The 12,848-nt window shown below is 46.6% G+C and overlaps 7 non-coding genes across 7 annotated transcripts; all 7 read right to left on the bottom strand.

Annotated features, from left to right (window-relative positions):
- Positions 1 to 2,956: 2,956 nt before the first annotated feature.
- Positions 2,957 to 3,029, bottom strand: TRNAN-GUU (transfer RNA asparagine (anticodon GUU)). Its single transcript has one exon. It is a non-coding gene; the product is annotated as a tRNA-Asn (tRNA).
- A 1,978-nt stretch (positions 3,030 to 5,007) lies between these two features.
- Positions 5,008 to 5,080, bottom strand: TRNAN-GUU (transfer RNA asparagine (anticodon GUU)). The gene has a single exon. It is a non-coding gene; the product is annotated as a tRNA-Asn (tRNA).
- A 1,246-nt stretch (positions 5,081 to 6,326) lies between these two features.
- TRNAN-GUU (transfer RNA asparagine (anticodon GUU)) lies at positions 6,327 to 6,399 on the bottom strand. The gene has a single exon. It is a non-coding gene; the product is annotated as a tRNA-Asn (tRNA).
- A 1,539-nt stretch (positions 6,400 to 7,938) lies between these two features.
- On the bottom strand, positions 7,939 to 8,011 carry TRNAN-GUU (transfer RNA asparagine (anticodon GUU)). Its single transcript has one exon. It is a non-coding gene; the product is annotated as a tRNA-Asn (tRNA).
- Positions 8,012 to 8,524: 513 nt separating this feature from the next.
- On the bottom strand, positions 8,525 to 8,597 carry TRNAN-GUU (transfer RNA asparagine (anticodon GUU)). Its single transcript has one exon. It is a non-coding gene; the product is annotated as a tRNA-Asn (tRNA).
- Positions 8,598 to 10,136: 1,539 nt separating this feature from the next.
- On the bottom strand, positions 10,137 to 10,209 carry TRNAN-GUU (transfer RNA asparagine (anticodon GUU)). The gene has a single exon. It is a non-coding gene; the product is annotated as a tRNA-Asn (tRNA).
- A 513-nt stretch (positions 10,210 to 10,722) lies between these two features.
- On the bottom strand, positions 10,723 to 10,795 carry TRNAN-GUU (transfer RNA asparagine (anticodon GUU)). Its single transcript has one exon. It is a non-coding gene; the product is annotated as a tRNA-Asn (tRNA).
- Between the last annotated feature and the right edge of the window lie 2,053 nt (positions 10,796 to 12,848).

The following is a 12,848-nucleotide window of genomic DNA, read 5'->3' on the forward strand; positions in this document are numbered from 1 at the left end:
GTTACATCTAAGACCTCACAACACCGCTCCCGGATGGGCTCGAACCACCAACCTTTCGGTTAACAGCCGAACGCGCTAACCATTGCGCCACGGAAGCCCAAAGATTAAATGTTCGTCAGGTATTGTGGAAAAACTTTGTATTTTTACGTTACATGTGAGATCTCACAACACCGCTTCCGGGTGGGCTCGAACCACCAACCTTTCGGTTAACAGCCGAACGCGCTAACCATTGCGCCACAGAAGCCCAAAGATTAAATGTTCGTCAGGTATTTTTAAAAAACTCTGAATTTTACGTTACATCTAAGACCTCACAACACCGCTCCCGGATGGGCTCGAACCACCAACCTTTCGGTTAACAGCCGACGGCGTTAACCATTGCGCAACGGAAGCCCAAAGATTAAATGTTCGTCAGGTATTGTAGAAAAACTTTGGATTTTTACGTTACATTTGAGACTTCACAACACGGCAGCCGGGTGGGCTCGAACCACCAACCTTTTGGTTAACATCCGAACGCGGTAACCATTGCGCCACGGAAGCTCAAAAATTAAACGGTCGTCAGGTATTGTGGAAAAACTTTGGCTTTTTACGTTACATTTGAGACTTCACAACACCGCTCCCGGATGGGCTCGAACCACAAACCTTTTGAATAACAGCTGAACGCTCTAACCATTGCGCCACGGAAGACCAAAAATTAAATGTTCGTCAGTTATTTTTAAAAAACTCTGAATTTTACGTTACATCTAAGACCTCACAACACCGCTCCCGGATGGGCTCGAACCACCAACCTTTCGGTTAACAGCCGAACGCGGTAACCATTGCGCCACGGAAGCTCAAAAATTAAACGGTCGTCAGGTATTGTGGAAAAACTTTGGCTTTTTACGTTACATTTGAGACTTCACAACACGGCAGCCGGGTGGGCTCGAACCACCAACCTTTTGGTTAACATCCGAACGCGCTAACCTTCGAGCCAAGCAAGCTCAGAAATGAAATGGTCGTCAGGTATTGTGGAAAAACTCTGACTTTTTACGTCACATCCGAGACTTCAAAACACCGCTCCCGGATGGGCTCGAACCACAAACCTTTTGAATAACAGCTGAACGCGCTAACCATTGCGCCACGGAAGCCCAAAAATTAAATGTTCGTCAGATATTTTTAAAAAACTCTGAATTTTACGTTACATCTAAGACCTCACAACACCGCTCCCGGATGGGCTCGAACCACCAACCTTTCGGTTAACAGCCGACGGCGTTAACCATTGCGCAACGGAAGCCCAAAGATTAAATGTTCGTCAGGTATTGTGGAAAAACTTTGACTTTTTACGTTACATGTGAGATCTCACAACACCGCTCCCGGGTGGGCTCGAACCACCAACCTTTCGGTTAACAGCCGAACGCGCTAACCCTTGCGACACGGAAGCCCAAAGATTAAATGTTCGTCAGGTATTGATGAAAAACTTTGACTTTTTACGTCACATCTGAGACTTCACAACACCGCTCCCGGATGGGCTCGAACCACAAACCGTTTGAATAACAGCTGAACGCTCTAACCATTGCGCCACGGAAGACCAAACATTAAATGTTCGTCAGTTATTTTTAAATAACTCTGAATTTTACGTTACATCTAAGACCTCACAACACCGCTCCCGGATGGGCTCGAACCACCAACCTTTCGGTTAACAGCCGACGGCGTTAACCATTGTGCAACGGAAGCCCAAAGATTAAATGTTTGTCAGGTATAGTGGAAAAGCTTTGACTTTTTACGTCACATCTGAGACTTCACAACACCGCTCCCGGATGGGCTCGAACCACAAACCTTTTGAATAACAGCTGAACGCTCTAACCATTGCGCCACGGAAGCCCAAAAATTAAATGTTCGTCAGTTATTTTTAAAAAACTCTGAATTTTACGTTACATCTAAGACCTCACAACACCGCTCCCGGATGGGCTCGAACCACCAACCTTTTGGTTAACAGCCGACGGCGTTAACCATTGCGCAACGGAAGCCCAAAGATTAAATGTTCGTCAGGTATTGTGGAAAAACTTTGGCTTTTTACGTTACATGTGAGAGCTCACAACACCGCTCCCGGGTGGGCTCGAACCACCAACTTTCGGTTAACAGCTGAACGCTCTAACCATTGCGCCACGGAAACCCAAAAATTAAATGTTCGTCAGTTATTTTTAAAAAACTCTGAATTTTACGTTACATCTAAGACCTCACAACACCGCTCCCGGATGGGCTCGAACCACCAACCTTTTGGTTAACAGCCGACGGCGTTAACCATTGCGCAACGGAAGCCCAAAGATTAAATGTTCGTCAGGTATTGTGGAAAAACTTTGACATTTTACGTCACATCTGAGACCTCACAACACCGCTCACGGATGGGCTCGAACCACCAACCTTTCGGTTAACAGCCGAACGCGCTAACCATTGCGCCACGGAAGCCCAAAAATTAAATGGTCGTCGGGTATTGTGGAAACACTTTGGCTTTTTACGTTACATGTGAGAGCTCACAACACCGCTCCCGGGTCGGCTCGAACCACCAACCTTTCGGTTAACAGCCGACCGCGCTAACCATTGCGCCACAGAAGCCCAAAAATTAAATGTTCGTCAGTTATTTTTAAAAAACTTTGAATTTTACGTTACATCTAAGACCTCACAACACCGCTCCCGGATGGGCTCGAACCACCAACCTTTCGGTTAACAGCCGACGGCGTTAACCATTGCGCAACGGAAGCCCAAAGATTAAATGTTCGTCAGGTATTGTGGAAAAACTTTGGCATTTGACATTACGTTTGAGATCTCAAAACACCGCCCCCGGGTGGGCTCGAACCACCAACCTTTCGGTTAACAGCCGAACGCGCTAACCATTTCGCCACGGAAGCTCAAAAATTAAACGGTCGTCAGGTATTGTGGAAAAACTTTGGCTTTTTACGTTACATTTGAGAGCTCACAACACCGCTCCCGGGTGGGCTCGAACCACCAACCTTTCGGTTAACAGCCGAACGCGCTAACCATTGCGCCACGGAAGCTCAAAAATTAAACGGTCGTCAGGTATTGTGGAAAACTTTGGCTTTTTACGTTAAATTTGAGACTTCACAACACGGCAGCCGGGTGGGCTCGAACCACCAACCTTTTGGTTAACATTCGAACGCGCTAACCTTCGAGCCAAGGAAGCTCAGAAATGAAATGGTCGTCAGGTGTTGTGGAAAAACTCTGACTTTTTACGTCACATCCGAGACTTCAAAACACCCCTCCCGGATGGGTTCGAACCACAAACCTTTTGAATAACAGCTGAACGCGCTAACCATTGCGCCACGGAAGCCCAAAAATTAAATGTTCGTCAGATATTTTTAAAAAACTCTGAATTTTACGTTACATCTAAGACCTCACAACACCGCTCCCGGATGGGCTCGAACCACCAACCTTTCGGTTAACAGCCGACGGCGTTAACCATTGTGCAACGGAAGCCCAAAGATTAAATGTTTGTCAGGTATAGTGGAAAAGCTTTGACTTTTTATGTCACATCTGAGACTTCACAACACCGCTCCCGGATGGGCTCGAACCACAAACCGTTTGAATAACAGCTGAACGCTCTAACCATTGCGCCACGGAAGACCAAACATTAAATGTTCGTCAGTTATTTTTAAATAACTCTGAATTTTACGTTACATCTAAGACCTCACAACACCGCTCCCGGATGGGCTCGAACCACCAACCTTTCGGTTAACAGCCGACGGCGTTAACCATTGTGCAACGGAAGCCCAAAGATTAAATGTTTGTCAGGTATAGTGGAAAAGCTTTGACTTTTTACGTCAAATCTGAGACTTCACAACACCGCTCCCGGATGGGCTCGAACCACAAACCTTTTGAATAACAGCTGAACGCTCTAACCATTGCGCCACGGAAGCCCAAAAATTAAATGTTCGTCAGTTATTTTTAAAAAACTCTGAATTTTACGTTACATCTAAGACCTCACAACACCGCTCCCGGATGGGCTCGAACCACCAACCTTTTGGTTACCAGCCGACGGCGTTAACCATTGCGCAACGGAAGCCCAAAGATTAAATGTTCGTCAGGTATTGTGGAAAAACTTTGGCTTTTTACGTTACATGTGAGAGCTCACAACACCGCTCCCGGGTGGGCTCGAACCACCAACTTTCGGTTAACAGCTGAACGCTCTAACCATTGCGCCACGGAAACCCAAAAATTAAATGTTCGTCAGTTATTTTTAAAAAACTCTGAATTTTACGTTACATCTAAGACCTCACAACACCGCTCCCGGATGGGCTCGAACCACCAACCTTTTGGTTAACAGCCGACGGCGTTAACCATTGCGCAACGGAAGCCCAAAGATTAAATGTTCGTCAGGTATTGTGGAAAAACTTTGACATTTTACGTCACATCTGAGACCTCACAACACCGCTCACGGATGGGCTCGAACCACCAACCTTTCGGTTAACAGCCGAACGCGCTAACCATTGCGCCACGGAAGCCCAAAAATTAAATGGTCGTCGGGTATTGTGGAAACACTTTGGCTTTTTACGTTACATGTGAGAGCTCACAACACCGCTCCCGGGTCGGCTCGAACCACCAACCTTTCGGTTAACAGCCGACCGCGCTAACCATTGCGCCACAGAAGCCCAAAAATTAAATGTTCGTCAGTTATTTTTAAAAAACTTTGAATTTTACGTTACATCTAAGACCTCACAACACCGCTCCCGGATGGGCTCGAACCACCAACCTTTCGGTTAACAGCCGACGGCGTTAACCATTGCGCAACGGAAGCCCAAAGATTAAATGTTCGTCAGGTATTGTGGAAAAACTTTGGCATTTGACATTACGTTTGAGATCTCAAAACACCGCCCCCGGGTGGGCTCGAACCACCAACCTTTCGGTTAACAGCCGAACGCGCTAACCATTTCGCCACGGAAGCTCAAAAATTAAACGGTCGTCAGGTATTGTGGAAAAACTTTGGCTTTTTACGTTACATTTGAGAGCTCACAACACCGCTCCCGGGTGGGCTCGAACCACCAACCTTTCGGTTAACAGCCGAACGCGCTAACCATTGCGCCACGGAAGCTCAAAAATTAAACGGTCGTCAGGTATTGTGGAAAACTTTGGCTTTTTACGTTAAATTTGAGACTTCACAACACGGCAGCCGGGTGGGCTCGAACCACCAACCTTTTGGTTAACATTCGAACGCGCTAACCTTCGAGCCAAGGAAGCTCAGAAATGAAATGGTCGTCAGGTGTTGTGGAAAAACTCTGACTTTTTACGTCACATCCGAGACTTCAAAACACCCCTCCCGGATGGGTTCGAACCACAAACCTTTTGAATAACAGCTGAACGCGCTAACCATTGCGCCACGGAAGCCCAAAAATTAAATGTTCGTCAGATATTTTTAAAAAACTCTGAATTTTACGTTACATCTAAGACCTCACAACACCGCTCCCGGATGGGCTCGAACCATCAACCTTTCGGTTAACAGCCGACGGCGTTAACCATTGTGCAACGGAAGCCCAAAGATTAAATGTTTGTCAGGTATAGTGGAAAAGCTTTGACTTTTTATGTCACATCTGAGACTTCACAACACCGCTCCCGGATGGGCTCGAACCACAAACCTTTTGAATAACAGCTGAACGCTCTAACCATTGCGCCACGGAAACCCAAAAATTAAATGTTCGTCAGTTATTTTTAAAAAACTCTGAATTTTACGTCACATCTAAGACCTCACAACACCGCTCCCGGATGGGCTCGAACCACCAACCTTTCGGTTAACAGCCGACGGCGTTAACCATTGCGCAACGGAAGCCCAAAGATTAAATGTTCGTCAGGTATTGTGGAAAAACTTTGACTTTTTACGTCACATCTGAGACCTCACAACACCGCTCACGGATGGGCTCGAACCACCAACCTTTCGGTTAACAGCCGAACGCGCTAACCATTGCGCCACGGAAGCCCAAAAATTAAATGGTCGTCGGGTATTGTGGAAACACTTTGGCTTTTTACGTTACATGTGAGAGCTCACAACACCGCTCCCGGGTGGGCTCGAACCACCAACCTTTCGGTTAACAGCCGAACGCGCTAACCATTGCGCCACAGAAGCCCAAAAATTAAATGTTCGTCAGTTATTTTTAAAAAACTTTGAATTTTACGTTACATCTAAGACCTCACAACACCGCTCCCGGATGGGCTCGAACCACCAACCTTTCGGTTAACAGCCGACGGCGTTAACCATTGCGCAACGGAAGCCCAAAGATTAAATGTTCGTCAGGTATTGTGGAAAAACTTTGGCATTTGACATTACGTTTGAGATCTCACAACACCGCTCCCGGGTGGGCTCGAACCACCAACCTTTCGGTTAACAGCCGAACGCGCTAACCATTGCGCCACGGAAGCTCAAAAATTAAACGGTCGTCAGGTATTGTGGAAAATCTTTGGCTTTTTACGTTACATTTGAGACTTCACAACACGGCAGCCGGGTGGGCTCGAACCACCAACCTTTTGGTTAACATTCGAACGCGCTAACCTTCGAGCCAAGGAAGCTCAGAAATGAAATGGTCGTCAGGTGTTGTGGAAAAACTCTGACTTTTTACGTCACATCCGAGACTTCAAAACACCCCTCCCGGATGGGTTCGAACCACAAACCTTTTGAATAACAGCTGAACGCGCTAACCATTGCGCCACGGAAGCCCAAAAATTAAATGTTCGTCAGATATTTTTAAAAAACTCTGAATTTTACGTTACATCTAAGACCTCACAACACCGCTCCCGGATGGGCTCGAACCACCAACCTTTCGGTTAACAGCCGACGGCGTTAACCATTGTGCAACGGAAGCCCAAAGATTAAATGTTTGTCAGGTATAGTGGAAAAGCTTTGACTTTTTACGTTACATCTAAGACCTCACAACACCGCTCCCGGATGGGCTCGAACCACCAACCTTTTGGTTAACAGCCGACGGCGTTAACCATTGCGCAACGGAAGCCCAAAGATTAAATGTTCGTCAGGTATTGTGAAAAAACTTTGGCTTTTTACGTTACATGTGAGAGCTCACAACACCGCTCCCGGGTGGGCTCGAACCACCAACTTTCGGTTAACAGCTGAACGCTCTAACCATTGCGCCACGGAAACCCAAAAATTAAATGTTCGTCAGTTATTTTTAAAAAACTCTGAATTTTACGTCACATCTAAGACCTCACAACACCGCTCCCGGATGGGCTCGAACCACCAACCTTTCGGTTAACAGCCGACGGCGTTAACCATTGCGCAACGGAAGCCCAAAGATTAAATGTTCGTCAGGTATTGTGGAAAAACTTTGACTTTTTACGTCACATCTGAGACCTCACAACAGCGCTCACGGATGGGCTCGAACCACCAACCTTTCGGTTAACAGCCGAACGCGCTAACCATTGCGCCACGGAAGCCCAAAGATAAAATGTTCGTCAGGTATTTTTAAAAAACTCTGAATTTTACGTTACATCTAAGACCTCACAACACCGCTCCCGGATGAGCTCGAACCACCAACCTTTCGGTTAACAGCCGAACGCGCTAACCATTGCGCCACGGAAGCCCAAAAATTAAATGTTCGTCAGTTATTTTTAAAAAACTCTGAATTTTACGTTACATCTAAGACCTCACAACACCGCTCCCGGATGGGCTCGAACCACCAACCTTTCGGTTAACAGCCGACAGCGTTAACCATTGCGCAACGGAAGCCCAAAGATTAAATGTTCGTCAGGTATTGTGGAAAAACTTTGGCATTTGACATTACGTTTGAGATCTCACAACACCGCCCCCGGGTGGGCTCGAACCACCAACCTTTCGGTTAACAGCCGAACGCGCTAACCATTGCGCCACGGAAGCTCAAAATTTAAACGGTCGTCAGGTATTGTGGAAAAACTTTGGCTTTTTACGTTACATTTGAGAGCTCACAACACCGCTCCCGGGTGGGCTCGAACCACCAACCTTTCGGTTAACAGCCGAACGCGCTAACCATTGCGCCACGGAAGCTCAAAAATTAAACGGTCGTCAGGTATTGTGGAAAAACTTTGGCTTTTTACGTTACATTTGAGACTTCACAACACGGCAGCCGGGTGGGCTCGAACCACAAACCTTTTGAATAACAGCTGAACGCTCTAACCATTGCGCCACGGAAGCCCAAAAATTAAATGTTCGTCAGTTATTTTTAAAAAACTCTGAATTTTACGTTACATCTAAGACCTCACAACACCGCTCCCGGATGGGCTCGAACCACCAACCTTTTGGTTAACAGCCGACGGCGTTAACCATTGCGCAACGGAAGCCCAAAGATTAAATGTTCGTCAGGTATTGTGGAAAAACTTCGGCTTTTTACGTTACATGTGAGAGCTCACAACACCGCTCCCGGGTGGGCTCGAACCACCAACTTTCGGTTAACAGCCGAACGCGCTAACCATTTCGCCACGGAAGCTCAAAAATTAAACGGTCGTCAAGTATTGTGGAAAAACTTTGGCTTTTTACGTTACATTTGAGAGCTCACAACAACGCTCCCGGGTGGGCTCGAACCACCAACCTTTCGGTTAACAGCCGAACGCGCTAACCATTGCGCCACGGAAGCTCAAAAATTAAACGGTCGTCAGGTATTGTGGAAAAACTTTGGCTTTTTACGTTACATTTGAGACTTCACAACACGGCAGCCGGGTGGGCTCGAACCACCAACCTTTTGGTTAACATTCGAACGCGCTAACCTTCGAGCCAAGGAAGCTCAGAAATGAAATGGTCGTCAGGTGTTGTGGAAAAACTCTGACTTTTTACGTCACATCCGAGACTTCAAAACACCCCTCCCGGATGGGTTCGAACCACAAACCTTTTGAATAACAGCTGAACGCGCTAACCATTGCGCCACGGAAGCCCAAAAATTAAATGTTCGTCAGATATTTTTAAAAAACTCTGAATTTTACGTTACATCTAAGACCTCACAACACCGCTCCCGGATGGGCTCGAACCACCAACCTTTCGGTTAACAGCCGACGGCGTTAACCATTGTGCAACGGAAGCCCAAAGATTAAATGTTTGTCAGGTATAGTGGAAAAGCTTTGACTTTTTACGTTACATCTAAGACCTCACAACACCGCTCCCGGATGGGCTCGAACCACCAACCTTTTGGTTAACAGCCGACGGCGTTAACCATTGCGCAACGGAAGCCCAAAGATTAAATGTTCGTCAGGTATTGTGAAAAAACTTTGGCTTTTTACGTTACATGTGAGAGCTCACAACACCGCTCCCGGGTGGGCTCGAACCACCAACTTTCGGTTAACAGCTGAACGCTCTAACCATTGCGCCACGGAAACCCAAAAATTAAATGTTCGTCAGTTATTTTTAAAAAACTCTGAATTTTACGTCACATCTAAGACCTCACAACACCGCTCCCGGATGGGCTCGAACCACCAACCTTTCGGTTAACAGCCGACGGCGTTAACCATTGCGCAACGGAAGCCCAAAGATTAAATGTTCGTCAGGTATTGTGGAAAAACTTTGACTTTTTACGTCACATCTGAGACCTCACAACAGCGCTCACGGATGGGCTCGAACCACCAACCTTTCGGTTAACAGCCGAACGCGCTAACCATTGCGCCACGGAAGCCCAAAGATAAAATGTTCGTCAGGTATTTTTAAAAAACTCTGAATTTTACGTTACATCTAAGACCTCACAACACCGCTCCCGGATGAGCTCGAACCACCAACCTTTCGGTTAACAGCCGAACGCGCTAACCATTGCGCCACGGAAGCCCAAAAATTAAATGTTCGTCAGTTATTTTTAAAAAACTCTGAATTTTACGTTACATCTAAGACCTCACAACACCGCTCCCGGATGGGCTCGAACCACCAACCTTTCGGTTAACAGCCGACAGCGTTAACCATTGCGCAACGGAAGCCCAAAGATTAAATGTTCGTCAGGTATTGTGGAAAAACTTTGGCATTTGACATTACGTTTGAGATCTCACAACACCGCCCCCGGGTGGGCTCGAACCACCAACCTTTCGGTTAACAGCCGAACGCGCTAACCATTGCGCCACGGAAGCTCAAAATTTAAACGGTCGTCAGGTATTGTGGAAAAACTTTGGCTTTTTACGTTACATTTGAGAGCTCACAACACCGCTCCCGGGTGGGCTCGAACCACCAACCTTTCGGTTAACAGCCGAACGCGCTAACCATTGCGCCACGGAAGCTCAAAAATTAAACGGTCGTCAGGTATTGTGGAAAAACTTTGGCTTTTTACGTTACATTTGAGACTTCACAACACGGCAGCCGGGTGGGCTCGAACCACAAACCTTTTGAATAACAGCTGAACGCTCTAACCATTGCGCCACGGAAGCCCAAAAATTAAATGTTCGTCAGTTATTTTTAAAAAACTCTGAATTTTACGTTACATCTAAGACCTCACAACACCGCTCCCGGATGGGCTCGAACCACCAACCTTTTGGTTAACAGCCGACGGCGTTAACCATTGCGCAACGGAATCCCAAAGATTAAATGTTCGTCAGGTATTGTGGAAAAACTTTGGCTTTTTACGTTACATGTGAGAGCTCACAACACCGCTCCCGGGTGGGCTCGAACCACCAACTTTCGGTTAACAGCCGAACGCGCTAACCATTTCGCCACGGAAGCTCAAAAATTAAACGGTCGTCAAGTATTGTGGAAAAACTTTGGCTTTTTACGTTACATTTGAGAGTTCACAACACCGCTCCCGGGTGGGCTCGAACCACCAACCTTTCGGTTAACAGCCGAACGCGCTAACCATTGCGCCACGGAAGCTCAAAAATTAAACGGTCGTCAGGTATTGTGGAAAAACTTTGGCTTTTTACGTTACATTTGAGACTTCACAACACGGCAGCCGGGTGGGCTCGAACCACCAACCTTTTGGTTAACATTCGAACGCGCTAACCTTCGAGCCAAGGAAGCTCAGAAATGAAATGGTCGTCAGGTGTTGTGGAAAAACTCTGACTTTTTACGTCACATCCGAGACTTCAAAACACCCCTCCCGGATGGGTTCGAACCACAAACCTTTTGAATAACAGCTGAACGCGCTAACCATTGCGCCACGGAAGCCCAAAAATTAAATGTTCGTCAGATATTTTTAAAAAACTCTGAATTTTACGTTACATCTAAGACCTCACAACACCGCTCCCGGATGGGCTCGAACCACCAACCTTTCGGTTAACAGCCGACGGCGTTAACCATTGTGCAACGGAAGCCCAAAGATTAAATGTTTGTCAGGTATAGTGGAAAAGCTTTGACTTTTTATGTCACATCTGAGACTTCACAACACCGCTCCCGGATGGGCTCGAACCACAAACCTTTTGAATAACAGCTGAACGCTCTAACCATTGCGCCACGGAAGCCCAAAAATTAAATGTTCGTCTTTTAGGTTACATGTGAGATTTCACAACACCGCTCCCAGATGGTCTCGAACCACCAACCTTTCAGTTAACAGCCGAACGCGCTAACCATTGTGCCACGGAAGCCCAAAGATTAAATGTTCGTCACATATTTTTAAAAATCTCTGAATTTTACGTTACATCTAAGACCTCACAACACCGCTCCCGGATGGGCTCGAACCACCAACCTTTCGGTTAACATAGACGGCGTTAACTATTGTGCAACGGAAGCCCAAAGATTAAACGGTCGTCAGGTATTGTGGAAAAACTTTGGCTTTTTACGTTACATTTGAGACTTCACAACACGGCAGCCGGGTGGGCTCGAACCACCAACCTTTTGGTTAACATTCGAACGCGCAAACCTTCGAGCCAAGGAAGCTCAGAAATGAAATGGTCGTCAGGTATTGTGGAAAAACTCTGACTTTTTACGTCAAATCCGAGACTTCAAAACACCGCTCCCGGGTGGGCTCGAACCACAAACCTTTTGAATAACAGCTGAACGCGCTAACCATTGCGCCACGGAAGCCCAAAAATTAAATGTTCGTCAGATATTTTTAAAAAACTCTGAATTTTAAGTTACATCTAAGACCTCACAACACCGCTCCCGGATGGGCTCGAACCACCAACCTTTCGGTTAACAGCCGACGGCGTTAACCATTGTGCAACGGAAGCCCAAAGATTAAATGTTCGTCAGGTATTGTGGAAAAACTTTGGCTTTTTACGTTACATGTGAGAGCTCACAACACCGCTCCCGGGAGGTCTCGAACCACCAACTTTCGGTTAACAGCTGAACGCTCTAACCATTGCGCCACGGAAACCCAAAAATTAAATGTTCGTCAGTTATTTTTAAAAAAACTCTGAATTTTACGTCACATCTAAGACCTCACAACACCGCTCCCGGATGGGCTCGAACCACCAACCTTTCGATTAACAGCCGACGGCGTTAACCATTGCGCAACGGAAGCCCAAAGATTAAATGTTCGTCAGGTATTGTGGAAAAACTTTGGATTTTTACGTTACATGTGAGAGCTCACAACACCGCTCCCGGGTGGGCTCGAACCACCAACTTTCGGTTAACAGCTGAACGCTCTAACCATTGCGCCACGGAAACCCAAAAATTAAATGTTCGTCAGTTATTTTTAAAAAACTCTGAATTTTACGTCACATCTAAGACCTCACAACACCGCTCCCGGATGGGCTCGAACCACCAACCTTTCGGTTAACAGCCGACGGCGTTAACCATTGCGCAACGGAAGCCCAAAGATTAAATGTTCGTCAGGTATTGTGGAAAAACTTTGACTTTTTACGTCACATCTGAGACCTCACAACACCGCTCACGGATGGGCTCGAACCACCAACCTTTCGGTTAACAGCCGAACGCGCTAACCATTGCGCCACGGAAGCCCAAATTTTAAATGGTCGTCGGGTAT

The sequence above is a fragment of the Phalangium opilio genome, unplaced genomic scaffold (assembly GCF_054372755.1).
Source record: "Phalangium opilio isolate 3A_F unplaced genomic scaffold, DU_Popi_V2 ptg000352l_1, whole genome shotgun sequence".
NCBI lineage: Eukaryota > Metazoa > Arthropoda > Arachnida > Opiliones > Phalangiidae > Phalangium > Phalangium opilio.